Source organism: Rhinatrema bivittatum, chromosome 7 (assembly GCF_901001135.1).
Source record: "Rhinatrema bivittatum chromosome 7, aRhiBiv1.1, whole genome shotgun sequence".
In the NCBI taxonomy this organism is placed as follows: Eukaryota; Metazoa; Chordata; class Amphibia; order Gymnophiona; family Rhinatrematidae; genus Rhinatrema; species Rhinatrema bivittatum.
The window spans coordinates 46,674,242-46,693,464 of record NC_042621.1 but is presented as its reverse complement, the minus strand read 5'-3'; the positions used below and the strand labels follow the sequence as shown (position 1 = coordinate 46,693,464).

The 19,223-nt window shown below is 45.2% G+C and overlaps 1 protein-coding gene across 1 annotated transcript in view; it reads left to right on the top strand.

The window, feature by feature from the left end:
- The window catches only part of LOC115095095 (B-cadherin-like), a 190,260-nt gene that overhangs the window by 49,306 nt on the left and 121,731 nt on the right, over positions 1-19,223 (top strand). The window lies entirely within an intron of this gene.

The window sequence follows — 19,223 nt, the reverse complement described above, 5'->3', positions numbered from 1 at the left end:
AAGCCTGGTGCGACAGTCATGGCACCAATCCACATGCAACCACAATTCCTAGTGTTCTGGATTTCCTGCAGGATGGGCTTCAGAAGGGTCTCTCCCTAAGCTCCATCAAGGTTCAGGTGGCTGCGTTGTCTTGCTACGGTCCCAGGAGGGATGGCAAGACCATTGCCACGCACCCAGATGTTTCCCGCTTCCTGAAAGGAGTCAAGCACATTTGTCCGCCATTGAAGTGGCCAGTACCCCTGTGGAACCTCAACATAGTTTTGGATTTCCTCGCGGGATCCACCTTCAGCCCCCTTCGGGGCCTGTCTCTCTCCGTTCGCTAACTTTGAAGATGGTTTTCTTGCTGGCGGTGTGTTCCGCACGCCGCATCTCGGAGCTACAAGCGCTGTCCTGCCGGGATCCCTTTCTCAGAATCACTCCAGAGGCTATCCATCTTCGCACGGTTCCTTCTTTCTTACCTAAAGTAGTCTCACAATTTCATCTCAACCAAACCATATCTTTGCCAACCACGACTGGTTTGAAGAAATCAGAAGAAGGGCGTTTGCTACGCCATCTTGACATCGGCAGATTACTGCCCAGATACCTAGAAAAGACAGAAGCAGTACGTAAGACGGACCATCTGTTCGTCCTCCACAGCGGGAAGAAGCAAGGGGAAGTGGCCTCTCGGCCCACCATAGCCCGCTGGATCAAGGAAGTTATCAGAGCGGCCTACGTGGAGGCCGGGAAGTCACCACCTCTGCAGGTCAAGGCTCATTCCACCAGAGCGCAAGCAGCCTCTTGGGCAGAATCTATGATGCTGTCGCCTGCAGAAATATATGTAAGGCGGCGACATGGTCCTCCCTCCATACCTTTTCCAGATTTTACCGTCTGGATGTTCAGGCCAGGGAGGACACAGCATTTGCAAGGGCAGTCCTACGCGGTCCTCAGGCAGCCTCCCGCCCAGTCCGGGAGTAGCTTTTGTACATCCCATTTGTTCTGAGTCCATCTGGCTACACGCTAGGAAATGTTGAGATTACTTACCTGATAATCTCCTTTTCCTTAGTGTAGACAGATGGACTCAGCATCCCGCCCGGCTGCCGGTGTACATGGGTTTCACCGATTCAAGGTTCGCCATGTCATTTTCTTACATAAGAGCGTCCACTCTACCAGGTGTCGACGCCTTCTGGTTGGAAGCGCTGGCGGTCTCCAGCTACTATCAATCGGTCAGGGGAATCCTGTTTCACTAATTCATTGATCGTCAGTACACATATATCCATAACAGCTTTTGCAAGGAAGATTACTGAGTTGCTTCACTTCCTGTGGGGGTATATGTACCCATGCTGACGTCAGATCCGTCTCCAACTGCTAGCATGAGCACACTATACCCACTTGTTCTGAGTCCATCTGTCTACACTAAGGAAAAGGAGATTAACAGGTAAGTAATCTCAACATTGGTGGTCTCTTGGGGGTCATTGAATTTTCCAGTGCTGAAACGGGGACACAGGCTAAAAGTTTTGGGAAGCACTGGATTAACCAGTGGCCCAAGGAGATGAAATCTGGTAATGGAGCAGGCCTACACTGGCAGCCCGAAGATCCTGGTTTTACAAATCCTTTTTTCAGAAAGACCTGTTCAATCTGTGCAAGATGACACAAAAGGTAAGGCTTGTTATGGATGCCAAGAAAGTGATTTTTTTGTCAGATACTTATCAGTCCCAGAATGTGTGCGCGCAGGCTTGATGTTCTTGGGGATCATTTTACAGACTGAATAAAGCACAAATTCCTGGTTTAGTACAGTGGGAAATGGCTCAGGTTCTATAGCGCAGCACACGTCCCAGAGCTTCAGACCTTTCCTCTTCCCTCTCATTTCCAGCTCATCCTTTAGCTGCTTTGTGCTAACCTGTTAAGGGGTCATTTGACTCGATACTACCTGTATAGCATTGCATCAAATCCAGGCATCTTTTGAGGGGAGGACCATGTTTTGGTTTAGACCAGTTCCCAGCCTCTTATGGTTTTATTTTTTTCCCCAGGAAAAACTTTTGGTTCGTTGTACATCATTCTTTTAGACATTGGCCAGTATGTGTGGGGTGGTTATTAAAACAAATAGAATAGTAGGGATTTAACAAAAAAAAAAAAAAAATCAGTCACCTTACGTAAATCCATGGTGCACACACATTTTGAATACCATGGGAAGATCAGGGTTTCGGTCTCTAGAAGGTGACCACGCCCAAAGATGTTCGGGGAGGGGGTATGGAACAGCTTCCAAAAGACTGGAACTTCAGCTTGAAAGAGGTGGTGGTGGGGGGGACGTATAGGAGAAATCAAAGTAAGGTGTGCAGAAATACAGCTCACAGTGAACAATTGTTCTCTATTGGCCCAAATTATTTTGGTCTCTTGAAGATGAATACTGGCAAAAATCCAAATGGAATGAACATTATGGAGATGATCCACTAAAGATCTACCGCTGCCTGAAAAAATAAAAAATACATGGAACATGGAGGCAGTCCCTGGATAAGAACCTTGGTTCACTAAGGCCTAGCCAGCCCAAAGCATGCAGGGCTTTTATTGTCTCTAGCATGGCTCCAAAACTGTGGAAAACCAGAAAGACCTGAGAGGATGGTCCTGTCACACTTGGCTTGTCTTATATCCACATCTGGATGTTTGGCTAGATGCCCAATATGGCAGCTGTTTTGTCATAAGTTCATGCACTAGGATTTTGCAAGATAAGACTTTATTTGATAAATTTGAATGAATAAATCTCTTAAATTCAAAATGGAGTACAACAGAGCATAAACATACAAGAAAACAGATGAAGCAATGTACATGCAGTTCTTGCTCTTTATGCATAAATATATAATCTGGCAGATGAGAAATACGAGGCCCTGTCCTGATGGAATAGCCCTGGCCAAGAGGCATGGACATTCCCTAGAATCAGAGTCTGATCTCACATTGCCTTCTTACATCTTACATCTGTGCTTATCATGGGCTTTTTTGAGTTCTGTTAACCTTCAGAACCCTTTCCTGATTACAAATCATTTTTGTTTGATATTCCACCTTCTGGCCTCACGGTGGATTACACTGAAACAAATCAGTAGTTACATTGACATAATCATATGCTCCTTTAGAGCCTCATTTCATAATCTAGCAGGTTTGCTGCTTGTGCATGATTTATACCTTTTAGGTATATGATGAATGTGTCTGATACTGCTCCTCTCCTCCAGGATATGCGTATTTAGGTCTCATTCCATAGGTTGTACACTGCAGACTCTGGACTACTTCCAATCTTCTATATCCTTTGGGAGGTGCAACCTCCAGAACTGGATATAGTATTCTAGATGAAGCATCGCTGATCTATACAGAGGCATTTATTACTTTATTTTGACACATCAGTTTGATCTTCAACCTCAATCACACCGAGGACTGGAATACCACCTGGGAATTTTCCCTATTTTAGCCCCTGGGTTGGGGTCCTTTCCAGGAATCCAGAGGCACACAATAAACCTTGGGGCTGCAGTTATCTTCACTTCTCATGTAGTCCATTAGTCCCTGATTCTCCAGGATTCCCCATAGCGGGGGAAAACACTCTTAGGCCTGCGCCCTGATTATTCATCGCCATAGCACAGAATAACACTGGACTCAATAAAATTCCAACATAATCTTAGTGATTGCTTTCTTCTCATAGTTCATCACACGAACATTACTGAGAGTAAATCTGTGACTCTGCAGTTCCTTCCATAATGTACTTCCCAACCAAGTTCCCTTCTAGCTTAGGGGATCTCTGAACTGGCAGGATGGTAAGTCAAATTCAGATCCCAATTTGCAATACTTTGGATCAGATGTCCTCATACTCAAGTCTCACACTCTCCTGGTTCCTTTCACTCCATCTTGTACCTGAAAGGTACCATTCCAGCTCCTTCCCCAAATATCCAGTGGTTATCTTAAGTGGATCTATGCTGGTGGGGTGCCACATACTACTGTCTCCTCCTTGGCACTGGATAATGGTCCAAGCCTCCTTCCAGACCTCAGGTAGGTAAGAACAATGCCATACTGGGTCAGACCAAGGGTCCAAGCCCAGCATCCTGTCTCCAACAGTGGCCAATGCAGGCAATAAGAACATGGCAAGTTCCCCAAAACTAAATCTATCCCATGTTACTGTTGCTAATAATAGCAGTGGCTATTTTCTAAGTCAACTTAATAGCAGGTAATGGACTTCTCCTCCAAGAACTTATCCAATCCTTTTTTAAATCCAGCTACACTAACTGCACTAACCACATCCCCTGGCTACAAATTCCAGAGTTTAATTGTGATTGAGTGAGAAAGAACTGTCTCCGATTAGTTTTAAATGTGCCACATGCTAACTTCATGGAATTGCCCCCTAGTCCTTCTATTATCCAAAAGAGTAAATAACCGATTCACATTTATCCATTCTAGACCTCTCATGATTTTAAACGCCTCTATCATATCCCCCCTCAGCAGTCTCTTCTCCAAGCTGAAAAGTCCTCATAGGGGAGCTATTCATACCCTTTATCGTTTTGGTCGCCCTTCTCTGTACCTTCTCCATCGCAACTATATCTTTTTTGAGATGCGGCGACCAGAATTGTACACAGTAATTCAAGGTGTGGTCTCACCATGGAGTGATAGAGGCATTATGACATTTTCCGTTTTATTCACCTTTCCCTTTCTAATTCCCAACATTGTTTGCTTTTTTGACTACCGCAGCACACTCAACCGACGATTTCAATGTGTTATCCACTATGATGCCTAGATCTTTCTTGGGTGGTAGCTCCTAATATGGAACCTAACATTGTGTAATTATAGCATGGGTTATTTTTCCCTATATGCATCACCTTGCACTTATCCACATTAAACTTCATCTGCCATTTGGATGCCCAATTTTCCAGTCTCACAAGGTCTTACTGCAATTTATCACAATCCGCTTGTGATTTAACTACTCTGAATAATTTTGTATCTGCAAATTTGATTACCTCACTCGTCGTATTTCTTTCCAGATCATTTATAAATATATTGAAAAGTACAGGTCCAAATACAGATCCCTGTGGCACTCCACTGCCCACTCCCTTCCACTGAGAAAATTGTCCATTTAATCCTACTGTTTCCTGTCTTTTAGCCAGTTTGTAATCCACGAAAGGACATCGCCACCTATCCCATGACTTTTTACTTTTCCTAGAAGCCTCTCATGAGGAACTTTGTCAAACACCTTTTGAAAATCCAAGTCCACTACATCTACCGGTTCACCTTTTTTCTACATGTTTATTAACCTCTCAAAGGGAGAGGTTCAGAACTGTCCAATAGTACAAGACTGGTCACCCAAATCCAAACTAAAAGGAAGTCAGGGTTGAGAACTTCCTCCACTGATGCCAAATATGGAAAATAAGTTCCTCAAAACAAAATCAGAAGGAAAAAGAAATGGGAACATAAAGAAACTCATGCTTCCTCCAAAAGCAAACCAAGAAAATCCACCCCATCACTAGAGATGGGCGGCAGCTCGCATGGGGAGGCTCTGTTTCTCTCTCCTTCCCCTAATGGATAGTCTTAGAGAGCCAGGAGGGGTGTATACCATGTTTTATGTCCCTTTCCAACTTACTTTAGTCCAGTCACCTCAGCACCAGTCCTTGGCTAATGGCCATGCACAATGCCTCCTCCCAGAATCTGAAATCAGGGGCCTTAAATCCAACCACTATCACCATGGCATAATGAGTTCCCCTTCTCAAGTGGTTGTGAACACCACCTCTGCAGTATCCCCAGCCCTGGCTGTCCTGGGGAACAGAACACTTGCATAGGACATCAGATCAACATCCCTCTGCTCAGCAGAACAAGATGCTGCTGTCGGGCTGACCATCTTTAGTTTTCTACTGGTTATGCCTCCCTATGTTCTTCTCATTCCTCTGTCTCATCACTAAGATCATCAGATTGTAGGTGGCAGCTCTGGGAGTGCTTGGGCATCCCAGTACTGAGCAAATTCCTTCACTGTGACCAGGGAGGGGTAATTTATATTGACTTTAGCACCCCCCAATCATTTTGCAAAGTTGGCTCCTATGCATCAGATCATCCTATATCTTGTCTGTTTGCATATCAGGACCTCGTCCACTTTCTTGGGTTAGTACTTTGTAACATGATGAATTGATTTGGTCACTGTTGATTCAAGAAAGTTCACCTGCTCCACATATTTAGGGATTCCTGGGGAATGGATGCTTAAGCTACAGTGGTACACCTTGGCATCTTATGACTGGGTCCAAAGAGCAGTGTGAATCCCATGTGTACTTCGGCTGCCACTTGGTTAAAGCATTTCTAGTAAATCTCTAATGGCTTTCTGTAGTGGTCAAGTGGAGAGTACACACGTGAATTAAGGAAAGATGCGGGCTCGTTTGTGTTGTGCTGCAGGATTTGAAGAACGAGGGGGTTAACGTCACAGGTAACATTGTCCTAACTTGGTAGCCGCCCTACTGCTCAGTTTGTAGGGTTGCCTTAAACTGATCTGCGGTAACACTACACAGAGCGCCATCTTCTCCCAAGGTTGGTTTGTTCAGTGATTCAGTGCCAGAACGAGAGACGCATTAAGCAATTTGGCACAAAGCAGGAACTTGCTGATGAAAGCACACTGGTGAGAGCAGGAATGCACTTTCCCTGGCAGCTGCTGGTATCAGAGGGAGTTAATGTATTACATATCTGCAAATTCAAGTGTAGTTCACAGGGAACTGTGATCTCCAGGGCCTCATTTATATTAATTCCATAAACTTTTTCAGTCTCTTGTGAACCACAACAAAAGCTAATTATCTATTTAGATTTTTCCTTTTACATTTTTATTTATTCACGTTTTATGTATTCTTTTCTTCACAATAACTCAAGGTGATTTACAATAAAACATTTTAAAAAAAACAAAAAACCCTACTATCAAATCAACAATATATAATTTGAAAGCTTTTCAATAATTCATCATCCTTGCCCCTTAATAAAAACCTGACCAAACCATCAACTTCATCCCCTCCCTATAAATCCATTCCTTCCACTCTCACAGCATCTACTTTGCTTCTAATCTTCAGCCTTGGCCCATCATGATTGATACTGTATTTCTTAAGCCAAGTTTTCAGGCCTTTCCTAAATGCCAAATAATCCTATTGCATACGAAGTTTGTTAGGCGAGCTATTCCCCGGCTGAGGATCTCAAACCTGTAACTGTTTTAGAGGTTATCTCTGGGAGCCCAAATAATAAGGCATTGTAATCCAATTTAGGCATAAGGAAGAGCCCCTGCAATGCGTCTTCTGAAGATGAATAGTACGGGCGAAGTTTGACTCGTCCGTTTCAGTGTACAAACGCAGATCAAGGGATAGAGCTCCGTAGCTCCGGCTGGAACTGGATTCCTTGTAAATCACTTCCTGATAAGGAAACACACTAATCCTTGGACTTCTCTGATCTGCTTATCCCAAGGGCCATGGACTTGGAGCTATTTGAGCTTCATCTTGTGTGCCTTAAACCAGGCTGACAGCTGGGAACGCCCTTTTTAATTTTTTCCTGGTAAGAAAACCAGACTTGCACGTCATCTTGCTGCTTCTCATGGGCAGGTCTCATATAGGGCTGTAAATTACATAAAAAGGTGACAAAATCTCTAGGGTGCTCCACAGGAAAGCTCCCATATCTCTGAATGACCCTTTTCTTTAGACAGTGTCACTAATCCCTACCACCTTTAATTGATGAACATTTTGATTTTACTTTTGTTAAAGGTGGGGAAGAAAGGTCCAACAAATTGATTAATGCACTTCTACCCTTGTCAAAGTGGTGATACAAATCATCCAAGAGAGACACTAGTAATGTCCCCATCCCGTGAAAGCCTGATTAATATCCTAAAACCCAAGAGCTGAGCTGACGCTGCATTTTCTGTCTGTGTACCTATAAAGCATATTTTAGAAATAGGCCTTTCATTTTCTTTCTGCTGAGGCTTTTTGGTTTTGGCCCAGTAGTTGTCTCTTCCTTTGGCCTCCTGGCCAAAGTCTGAACCAGCCGTTATTGGACTCTGGCACCATTCAAAAGTACTTGGATTCTCTCCCCTCACCCCCTCTTCCCAGCTCAGCCCAGCCATCACAGCAACAGCCCCCTGCCAAAGGCCATCAAGCGAGACTTGCCCTGGACTTGCCCCAGCTACTGTGGGCCCTAAGTCTGGCCACTAGGGGTGCCACCCTTGTGCAATGACTGGAGGCTGTGAGTGTTGCCTCTGCAGTGAACCCAGATCCTGGACTGCCAACGAGCCAGCTGGGTTTCCTTCCTTGTTTTGAATTAGCAACATAATGTACAGAGAGCAAAAGATCTAGCGCCCAGAATAATGGTCCAGGGGACCAGGAGATCTGTGTCCAATCCTGCTTCTACCACAGACACCGTAACCTGCAGGTCACTTGATCTGCCATGGCCTCAGACTCATTTAGCCTATAAGCTGATTGGGGAAGGGACTTGGTGCTATATAAATACAGAAATGATTTATGTGAATGGAGTCCTTATTTGCACCCTCCCTTCAACGTAATGCGAATGCTTTATCATGGTACAAATGCGGGGGGGGGGGGGAGCATTGACCTCCTCTTAGGCCCAGGAGTAATATCTGTCAACGCCACTACAGTTATCGCCACAGCCAGAGAATGGGTCATCTCATATGGAGCTAGAGAGCAGCTTGCTAAATGTTTCAGAAACAAGAATAAAATCAATACAATAATATACACTGTGGACATGAGAATAAAAGTAAAGAGCGCCATCTATCAATCAGTTTTAGCTCTTGACACACAAAACCGACCCCAAGATCCGCTTGATTTTTCCTAGGGGTCTTAGCCAGTTTGCAATCCACTAAAGGATTGTCCATCAAATTGAAGTCTCCCCCCATTATGACACATCCCTCCCAAGAGACTAGTTTCCCCACCAGACTGGTGGTAAAACCCATGAAAATATTTATTAGGAGCGTATATATTTACCAGAAGTATTTTCCACCCTGCAGCTATGACAAACCTTCCATTCGGATCCATCAAATTTTTTTTTTTTCTTTCTCAAAAACCACGTTTTTGTTAGAGATTCACAACTCCCCTCTTCCTAGCAGAGAAAGAGGAGAAGCACTGACCATCCCATTCCCAGTACAATTTCTGATGCTCCCCATCTTCCAAATGGGCTTCTTGAAGAAAGGCCACATTTGCGTTACCCTTCCTTAAATCAGTAAGCAATTTTTCCTTTTGGTAGGGGAATGCAACCTGTCTACATTAATATGACCACAATTACTGTTTGCTTAAGCAACCCCCAATGTTTTTTCCATAGCCACTGTATTCACAAATGTTTAGGACAAGACCCCCCACCCCCCAGCACATATCTTCCCCCCCCCCCCCCTCCATTCCTCTATGGCATGCATCCCAATACATAAGGGTGCTTCACGAGAGTCCAAAAAATAGGTGTGCTTTGGCAAGCAGGCACACAAGGGCATCAGCTCAAAAGAATGAAGGGAAGAACTAGAAGGAAACTGAGGCTAAGCGAACTGGACAGTCACTGTAGAAGCCACCCATCAGTCTCGTTAGTGCAAATATAGTCCTTATATAATTCTTCCAGTGCAGGTGCTCAGAACCCCAAAGACTCCCCAGCCTCGACATTGGTTGACTTCATCAGCACCTCTCCCCCCAAACTGAAGCCCTCCTGTTTGATCAAAAGGAGGTAATGAAAAAAGAACATAGTCCAGGGGCTTAATAACATTAGGAGAGGAGGGTTGCGTAGCCCTGTGAAGAAACTGTGCTGCAGCTTGATAATCAGCAAGTGTCAGAGCCAGGGCCCAACCAATGGAAATTTAGAGCTCCATCCTTGAAGCCTAGGGCTAAGCAGACATGAAACTTAGAAAAACAAAATAGTCCAGGTCTCTGAGTCTGCACAAGTGCACCAAACTGATTCAATTGTATCTAACAGCTCAAAAAAATAACCAACCCAACAGGGTGCATTAGCAAGTTGATAGAGAATCTTTCACCAGACTGCAGTACCTTCCACTTAGCCCAGCTGGGCGACAAATTCCATGGCCTCAGCTCTTGTAGCCAGAAGTCTTGACTCGCCATTGTAAAAAAAAAAAAAAAAAAAAAAAAAAAAGGCTTTGAGCTGAAAAGAGGAACTGCAGGGAGAAGCGCAACCCCTTATGAAGAAACTGGGTGCAATACAGAGTAAATTCTTTGTGGGCAGCCAGGACCCTAGCAGAGAAGTCTGGGGAAAAGTAGCAGCTTGCCGTTCTCATAGGAGAGCTCCTTTGTTTTATGGTAAGACGATAGGATTTTTTTTTTCTCTGTTAGTAAAATTCAGGTACTTGGCAATTACCTGCCTAGATCGTGCCTGATCTGGGCCACCAGCCCCCAACCTGTGGGCCCTCTTCACTAGAATCGGTCGGACCTCCATGTTTACCTGAAGCATCTCAGGGAGCCATTTTTCACAGAATTGAAGTAGAGCTTCCCTCTGGATGGACTCCGGAACCCCCAAAATCCCTAGCTGCTGCCTCCGAAAGCACGTGGTCATCATGCTCTGACAGCGTATTCTGCATGCCACTGATAGTATTAAAAGCCACCTGCTTTGTTGCGCAGCTCGTTGACCGGGTCCTGGATTTTCTGCAGCTGGCCTGTTAATGCGGCTGACACGGCACGAGTAAGAATCCCGCAGCGCAGCATCAGACAGCCTGCACGCTGTTAGGCCTACCCTGCTGCACCAGCTTGTCTCCGCTACTAATTTTCTCGGCACCGGCCTTTTTCACGAGCCCAGCCATTTGTACCTCGGACGTTGCCACCAGATTGTCTGTGCATTCCCTCCACTAGAGCTGCTTGAAAGTAAAACCAGCTCTATGCCTAAAACTGTTGAAAGTACATTAAAAACGCGGCTGGCTCCAAAGGAGCAGGATGGGAGAGCGACTGGGTACTTGCCAGGTTCTTATGGCCTGGATTGGCCACTGTTGGAAACAGACTTTGTCTGACCCAGTATGGCATGTTCTTAGGTTCTCACAGTGATGTCATCGCCACACCCCCAAAATGTAGCAGTTTTAAAACACAGAGAATATTTTTCACTCTATGCAGTCCAGCTGTGGAATTTGTTGCTGAAAGATGTGGTCAAGGCATACAGCATAGCTAAGGTTTTAAAAAGTTTTAGATAAGATCCAGGTGGGAAAGCCACCACTTGTTCTTGAGAATGAGCAACAATTGGGTCTGTTTGGGATCCTGCCAGATACATATGACCTGGACTGTCAGACAGGATGCTGAATTTGATGGACTTTAGGTCTCACCCAACATGGCACGTTATCTGCTGTTATAACATATTGGCCCTTCCTGACTTGCCAGTTATTCCGGTTAATGCTGCAGAGAGGAGATGCCAGCAGTATGTTTGATTGCTTGTAAGAATTTGCATGGTATCAGTCAGCTTTATTTTGCAGAGTAGATGAGCAGGCAGATTCTCTACTTATCCCAACATGCATCCCCACCCCCGATTCATAGTAACATAGTAGTGGCGGCAGAAAAGGACCAGATGGGCCCATCCAGTCTGCCCAGCAAGCTTCTTATGATAGTATTTGCCGCTCTGTGCAGTGATACCCCCATGTTTCTCTCAAGGATAGTAACTGCTGCTCCATGCAGTTAACCCCAAGTGTTATGGTAATCAAAACCAAGCAACTATCAAACTCATAAATTACTGCTAACTACATTTTTACTAGGTGAGGAGACTTCTTGATAAATCACAATGCTGCTTGATGTTCCTTGCTTTGGGACTTGGCCATAGAAGCTGTCCTGTGCTTTTTCCCTTATGTCTGTCTGTCAGTAACCCAGAGTGTAAAAGTCAGGGTCCATGTTGGTGGTTTGTATCCAGTTCTCCTCCCCCCCCCCCCCCCCCCCCCCCCCGGCCATTAAAGTGGAGAGCAGTGTTGCAGTTGTGTCAAAAGCATCACGGCTATTGATTGAGGGTAGTAATCTCCATGCCTTCTGTTAAGGGCAGTAACTGCTGCTCCATGCAGGTTACTCCTGTGCACCCTCTTCTTCATATCTGTCCTCTAGCCTTTAGGGATCCACAGTGTTTATCCCATGCCCCTTTGAATTCATTGACTATTTTCTTCTTCACCACTTCTGAGGAAGTGCATTCGAGTATCCATCACCCTCTCTGTGAAGAAATATTTCCTGATGTTGATTGTCATCCCCCCCCCCCCTGGAGTCTCATTTCATGACCACTAGTTCTATTGTTTCTGACAGAAAAGGTTCGAAGTTTGTGCATCATTAAAACCTTTCAGGTATCTGAAGGTCTATATCATATCTCCTCTGCACCTCCTCTCTTCCAGGGTACACATATTCAGATCCTTCGCTCTCTCATAAGTCTTCTGATATAGACCCCACACCATTTTAGTCGTCCTTCTCTGGACCGCCTCCATCTTCTATCCTTTTTGAGATATGGGCTCCAGAACTGTGCAATATGGTCTCCAGAACTGAAAAGCAACCTTGTGGAAAAAGACATGCAAAGCTCGAGCCAACCAGAGGTTGAACCTAGAATCTTCTGATTTATAGTTAGATGTGCTATCCATTGTAGCACTAGCCCACTCATGTCTTGCCACCAAAACTAGTGAGGCTCTTGCCTGACCATCTGTCCTTGTGGTGGGCTTGCTGGATGTTACCCATCTGCTGCCCAAAAAAGAAAAAGGCTTGTGATGTAATATACAAATATCTAGCAAAGAAATGTTGCACCCAAACTTTCTTAATCACTCCATCTACATGGAACTTTTTTTTTTTTTTTTTTTTATATAGGAGGAAAAGATCTCAGACATTGATGGAATTCTCAGTCTTGGTGACTAGGCAAAATCATGAGTCAGAAAAAACTTTTTTTTTTTTTACATTTTTATGGTGATACCCTACTATAATGTGATTTACAAAAATATTCCATACAAATACTTCTGGGTTTATAAATTTATTTTTATCAAGCCAGAAATTGTCTACAAATTTAGCTCTTAAAAATACTTCTTATATATGATGCGGCGGCTTGAAAATGGTTGAATTTCCTCCTCAATTTCTGAACAATTTGTCTTGTAAGCACTCCAACCTGGCCAGTGTTTTGCCTAAAACGGCTGTATCAGGGAGTTAACTTTCAAAAGCCTTAGTTGGCATTAGATATGAAATGACTTCATGCTTCCATAGTTTCCAATTTGATGGTGAGTTACTCATACAACTGCCTGTACTATTCTGTGGCAAATGCTTACGACTGACTTCAACTAGCAAAGACCAGCAGTACTGGTTTTTAAAAAAACACAGCTGCCACCACCACAACCACTCTGCTGGCATTGACCTGGTTGGTTTCTGGGGAGTTGCAGCCTTCTGGTTCCAGCCTGGCTAAGCCATTGTCTGTTGCATTGCTAGGTCAAACTTCATCTTCCCCTTGTTTTCTCTCCCCTTGCCTCAGCTGTCAATGGACTGAAGGGTAGGCTATTTTAGAATACCAGAATCTCCCAAATCTGTTCTATAAAAGTCTTATCTGACCCAAGCATGCTGGGTTCTGTTGGTAGAGGCTTTTCCAAGCATCTACCACCCTGATCAAGAAGCTTTTTCTCTTCCTTCCCCTAAACCTTCTCCCCTCCAACATCAAGGACTGTTATATACCACTGGGTTCCCAATACTGTTCTAACTGTAAAGTTGTTTCAGATGCTATTGTTTAACATTTTGTTTTTATTTTGCCTTGAGGCCATTCTTGGGGGGAAAAAAAAGTGGAATATCAAATGTTATGACCCCTTGTCCTTGATTTTCCCTTTCTATGGAAGACTTCACCTCCCTGTCATTTACTGAAGTTTCACAAATATTTGAATGCTTGTATTTTATTTCCTCTCTTCCAGTGCATGCTTCTAATCTTCAGCCTCTTTCCAGGTTCTTTGGGATGAAGTTGCACAGCCTTATCTGCAGTAAGCAGGCAAAGATCTCTAAGGAGTGATCTGTAACTGCCATAAAACGTTCCAGTTTTCCATCTTAGTGCCATTATGCTAGGAGAAGCAAAGGCTGCAGTCACAAACTCTTTGGGGCCCAAGCAATGCAGTGTGCTCAGCTGAGCGCACTGTATAACCTGCAGTCAGATGCGGGTAGAATAGGCGCTAATGAATTCCTTAATGCAATAAGGGGATTAGTGTCTATTCAATGCGTCAGAAGCAAATGCATGTGATTTGAGGCTATTAGCATTCACTCCAGATGCAAAATAAAAATGTGGGTCTAGGACGCACATTTAGCGCTCGGCAATTAATGCCTGGAGCAGGCGTTAATTGCTGAGCACTCCTTAAACAGTACAGAAAAGCAGAAAAAAACTGCTTTTCTGTACTGCCTCCTACTTAATATCGTTGCGATATTAAGTAGGAGGAAAAACAAAATTAAATAAAGTTAAAAAATAGAAAAAAAAACCCCCACTGGCTGTGCAGTGTTTAGGGAAACCACCGATTTAAATTCTACTTCGGTTTTCCTAACCGGCGGACCGCTGATCGGGTTCTTGTTAGCAAAGAGGAGCTAGGGGAGCGCAAGCCTCTTTAAATTTAAATATTGCATGGTGCCCCCCTCCCTTGGGGGCATCTGGGGTGAGTTAAGAAAACGGGCACTGACTGTTCAGCGCCCGCTTTCTACACAAATTTATTGCATCTGCCCCTTTAATAGGCTAAACTACTTTTGGCGCTTATTTGTATTTTGCATTATTGAGTGGATTCTCATTGGATAAAGCTCAGGCTGGCTGGTGCACACAGCCTTGAAATGAGCTCCCTCTAGTGGCAGACAGCTAATATAGCAGCTCAAAGGTCTTAGCGAAGTTGCTTACCTGTAACAGGTGTTTTCTGAGACAGCAGGGCAATCAGTCACACTAATGGGATTTCATCATCTGGCATTCAGTCAGGACTAATCTGTAACTGATTTATTCTAGAATTTTCGGCACATGAGTACTCAGTTGGCACCAATAGCCATTACACACTCCTTTCTGTCTACCCTTCAGTCATGTAGAGAGCTGAAAATAGAGAACAGCAGCATGCCAACAACATATCAGGAGCATGAAGAACTTTTTGGGGAGGAGGGAGGGAATGTGTGACTGGTCCCACTGTCCATGGAAAACACCTGTTGCAGGTGAGCAACTTTGCATTTTCCATGGACAAGCAGGATAACGGTCACACTAATGGGACTCCCCAGCTGAGAGAAGAGAAGCAGAAAGGCAGCCCAGATAGGAATTGCAATCTTGGTGGATGCAGCAAATAGGTAAAAAGGAAGCTGTGTGGAGAACTGCAGAGCCAAAACAATCAGAAGAGGAAGCCCTATTCAGCAGTAGTGGTGAATGAAAGTGTGAACAGAAGCTCAACAGAGCTGATAGAGGCAGCAGTAATAGCCCAAGAGCAGACTTGGTGAGCTGTGATCTGGCCAGGATGGGACGGAGCCCTGGAAGGAGTAGCAGAAAGTGGAAACAGCTGGTCAGCCATCTGAAGATGGTCTGTTTCTGGACAGAAGACCCAGTCTTGTTGGGATCATAGACAAAAAAATTGAGCATGTCTGGGAAGACTGGGTGCGGTGGAGGTAAATATGAGGAGCCCACATACGGTCCAAGGTATGTAGGTGGGCATCAGCCTGAATCAGATGAGGAGGGTAGAACATCGGGAGGATGACTACCTGGTTCAGATGAAACTGCAAGATCACCTTAGGGAAGAATTTTGGGTGCATATGAAGTACCACATTATCCATGAAAAACTGTGTGTAAGGTGGGTAGGTCACCAGGGCATGGAATTTGCTGATGCAGCAAGCTGAGATGATCACCACAAAGAAGGCTACCTTCCAGCAAGGACATGTGAGGGGGGGCCAACTCCAGAGGTTCAAATGGGGCCACTTTGAGACAGTCCAGAACAAATGTGAGGTCCCATTGCACTGGTGGGAGCTTGAATGTGCAACAGGCTCTGTACACTGCAAGGAGTTCCAGTAGCTTGATGTGAAGCATCTGTTCCATGGGTGTCCAAGAACCTTGTGTGAACAGCTGGAGAAGATGAGCACCTCAGCTGAAAAGGGACGCATCCATCATTAAAAATGAGGTCAACTGGAGGTGTATGAATGGTCCTCCCAGCATACAGAAAATGGTCCATGAGCCATAGTGGGAGGTCTTGGAGAACATGACTGGGTATTGGAATCTAAGATCCGAGAACATATTTCCTTTGAAGCCAATGCAAAAGGAGGTGCCACTGAAGTGAGACATGAAGAGTCTCATACGAGGGACAAGGCAATCATGGAGGCCGTGTGGCCTAGTAGGCGAGGGAGGAGCCTGACTGTTACCCAAGTGTGGCTGTGAAAGAAGAACCAGCTTCTAGAGCACATGTCCACTCTGAGGTGGCAGAGAGGCATGGCAGGAGGGCATATCTGACAGTGCCCTGATGAACTCTAAATCTTGGGACAGAGCCATTTGAGACTTAGAATAGCTGGCCAGGAAGCCCAAGCGGTGGATAGTACTGGCAACCTGAAGAGCATGGCGGCAGGTGATTGTGGTGGAAGAGCTTGCCACAAGCCAATCATCCTGGTATGGTAAGACAAGTATGAGCTGCTACCACAACCAAGCACTTAGTGGAGCAGTGGAAAAACTGAAGGGCAGGGCCCAGAACTGAAAGTGAAGGTCCTGGACCACATACTGGGGGGGTACTGATGATGGGACAGGTAGATGAGGACGTGTGTGTGTGTGTGTGTAAGCATCCTTTAAATCCAAGAAGGTGAGCCAATCCCTTTCCTGAGCAAGGGAAAGATGGTCACAAGAGTTAATGCGGAACTTCTCCCAACGGAGAAAGAGGTTCAGTTCCCTGAGGTCAATTCCTGGGAATTAAGTAGAAATAGAAGGCTTGGCCCAAAAGGTATGAGGGAACAGGGTCTACCACTCAGACTGAGATGTTGAATTTCCCTGCTGAGAACAGGAAGCTGATCCAGAGGACAGGAGAAGGTGGTAGATGGGAGTGGAAATCCAGGTAATAACGTTTGGCCATAATGCTGAGCACCAAATATTCCGATATTATGTCCTTTCATGCCTCCAAAACATCTGCCAACATCCTGCCATCAGAATGGTTGGGATTGGGTTTGGAGGCAGAGGGGAACCGTCAAACAAATTAGCAAAGACAGCAAGGAGGACTGTTGGCCCTGGTGGTGGAAGGTATCTCGTGAGTGAGAGCAAGTCAGAGCAGAAGGAGCAGAGTATTAAGACTGCCGTGGCCAATATTGGGAGTAGGCCAGAGGGAACAGACGACATTGAGCAAGGAAGTAAAGAAAACTGTAGTAGCTGTAAGAAGGTGTACATTAATAGGAATAAGGAGAGAAAATGAGTGCATAGCCTAGGCTTGATCCTTAAGATGTGTGTTACCACAGAAAAGGGTTTGACAGGAACAAGGCATATCTGCCAGTTTTTCATGGATGTTGTCCCTTAGGCCAGATGCACGGAACCAGGCCATGTGACAAGTGGCAATTGTAGTAGCAGATGCTCAGGAGGCAGTGTCCAAGACATAAGATGAACAAGTAAGGTGTTTCATACAGTCCAAGGCATTGGCCAACAACTGTTGTGCCTCCGGGAGAAACATATGCAGGAAGCTGAGTAAAAACATCCTGAAGTTTCTTAAGAAATGTATATTAAGTATTAAGTCGTCTGGACCTGATGAGCCGCAATCCTCGAAATAAGGGACACAGACTGGAAAACGCTTCTACCAACAGCATCAATGAAAAGAGAAACTTCTTTCTTGGGGGCGCAGAAGCCCCAGATCATCAGCGGTCTGGTGGGATCTGGCCATGAGAATGCCCTGGTCAGGGCTAAACCTTGTATTTGGAGTCTGCGGACTTCAATACCACTGGAACTGTGAAAGTAGTAGTCCAGAGTTTACGCTGAGCATCTTGAAGAGCATCGTGCATTGGGACAGCACAAGCCCGCTTGGGTGGCTGGAGGAGCTAGAACACATTCTAGTGGGTCTTTGAGCAGTGTCCCTAAGGCTAAAGCTATTCACCTTGGCTAATTTGGTGAGGAAGATGGAATTTGTAGTCATTAGATGAAGTAGCTCCACTAGAGGCATCCGGCAAGGGTGGTGAGGAAATTGACAAGTAGACTGGTGAATACCGAGAGCCCAAGGAATTAACGGGCCGGAAACATGGCCAAGGTGGAGCAGGGGACAGTTGCTCATGTGGAGGTGACTTGGCATGTGGTGATGGTGATGGTGAAGTGGAGAGGGGTCACCCAAGAGGGCATATATCAGTGAAGTACCCTTTCATAAAGGCCTCCCAATGATCCTGACAGGATCCAAACAGTCTGGAGTAGAAATGGGCTGTGGCAAATATTGAACTGTACTAGAGTCCCTAGAGGAATTGGACAATTGGGAAGGTCACCACCAGGCAGGAGCCCTCTCGAGAACAGATCTATAGCATGTGAGGGAGGCAAAAAGTTAGTCGGTGGTTGGTTTTGGTTGCGTAGAGATGGATGATGTTTGACCATAGTAACTGCCTTCAAGGAATGGGGCAGCACTGAGCTCTCAGAAGCAGAGGCAGACTTGCGGCCCTCTTTTGAAGCACATCGACGATGGCTGTGTGTACCGAAAGGCCGGATGTGGTGCTGATTTAAAAGTCAATGGCTTAGGTTTTGATTTTGAAATGTAGTGCTCTGGCACCTTGGCTGGTGTGGAGCATTTCTGTGCTTCAGATGATGCAGTTTACTTTGGCGCCTTTTGCACAGTCTATTTTGATGTTTTCATCAGTATGGTGAGCTTTAGTGCCTCAGTCAGTGCTGAAGACTTGTGTAACTTTGAATGGTTGTGTCCATGTCCTGGGAAAGGTGATGGTTTCTCTGCACCATGGGAACATACTGCAGCAGTATTTCTGGGTTTGTGTGACTTAGATTTGGCAGCAGGTTTTGGTGCTAAGCTGTCTGCACTATGTGATGAAGTCTTACTGGAAGTAATTGTCAGCACTGAGGCTTCAATGGTATAGGAGGCTTCAGAATGTTGTGCAGAGCAGGAGAGGAGGAATGCGGCTGGAATCCTGGATCACTTTCCACTCCACGCAGTCTGAGATATATAGTGGAGACAAGTCAACAATCTTAGCTCCGAGAACGAAACTTCCGTTGATGGCGAGGGAGAGAAGACTCCGGTGAAGCACCATACTTAGGTTTGGAATGCACCTAGGCCTGAAGGAACTCATGCTTCATTTTCAAATTCCTGTAGCAGCGAGCTTTAGGGGTCATGCCACCACAGGGCTTGCAATTGGAGGAGT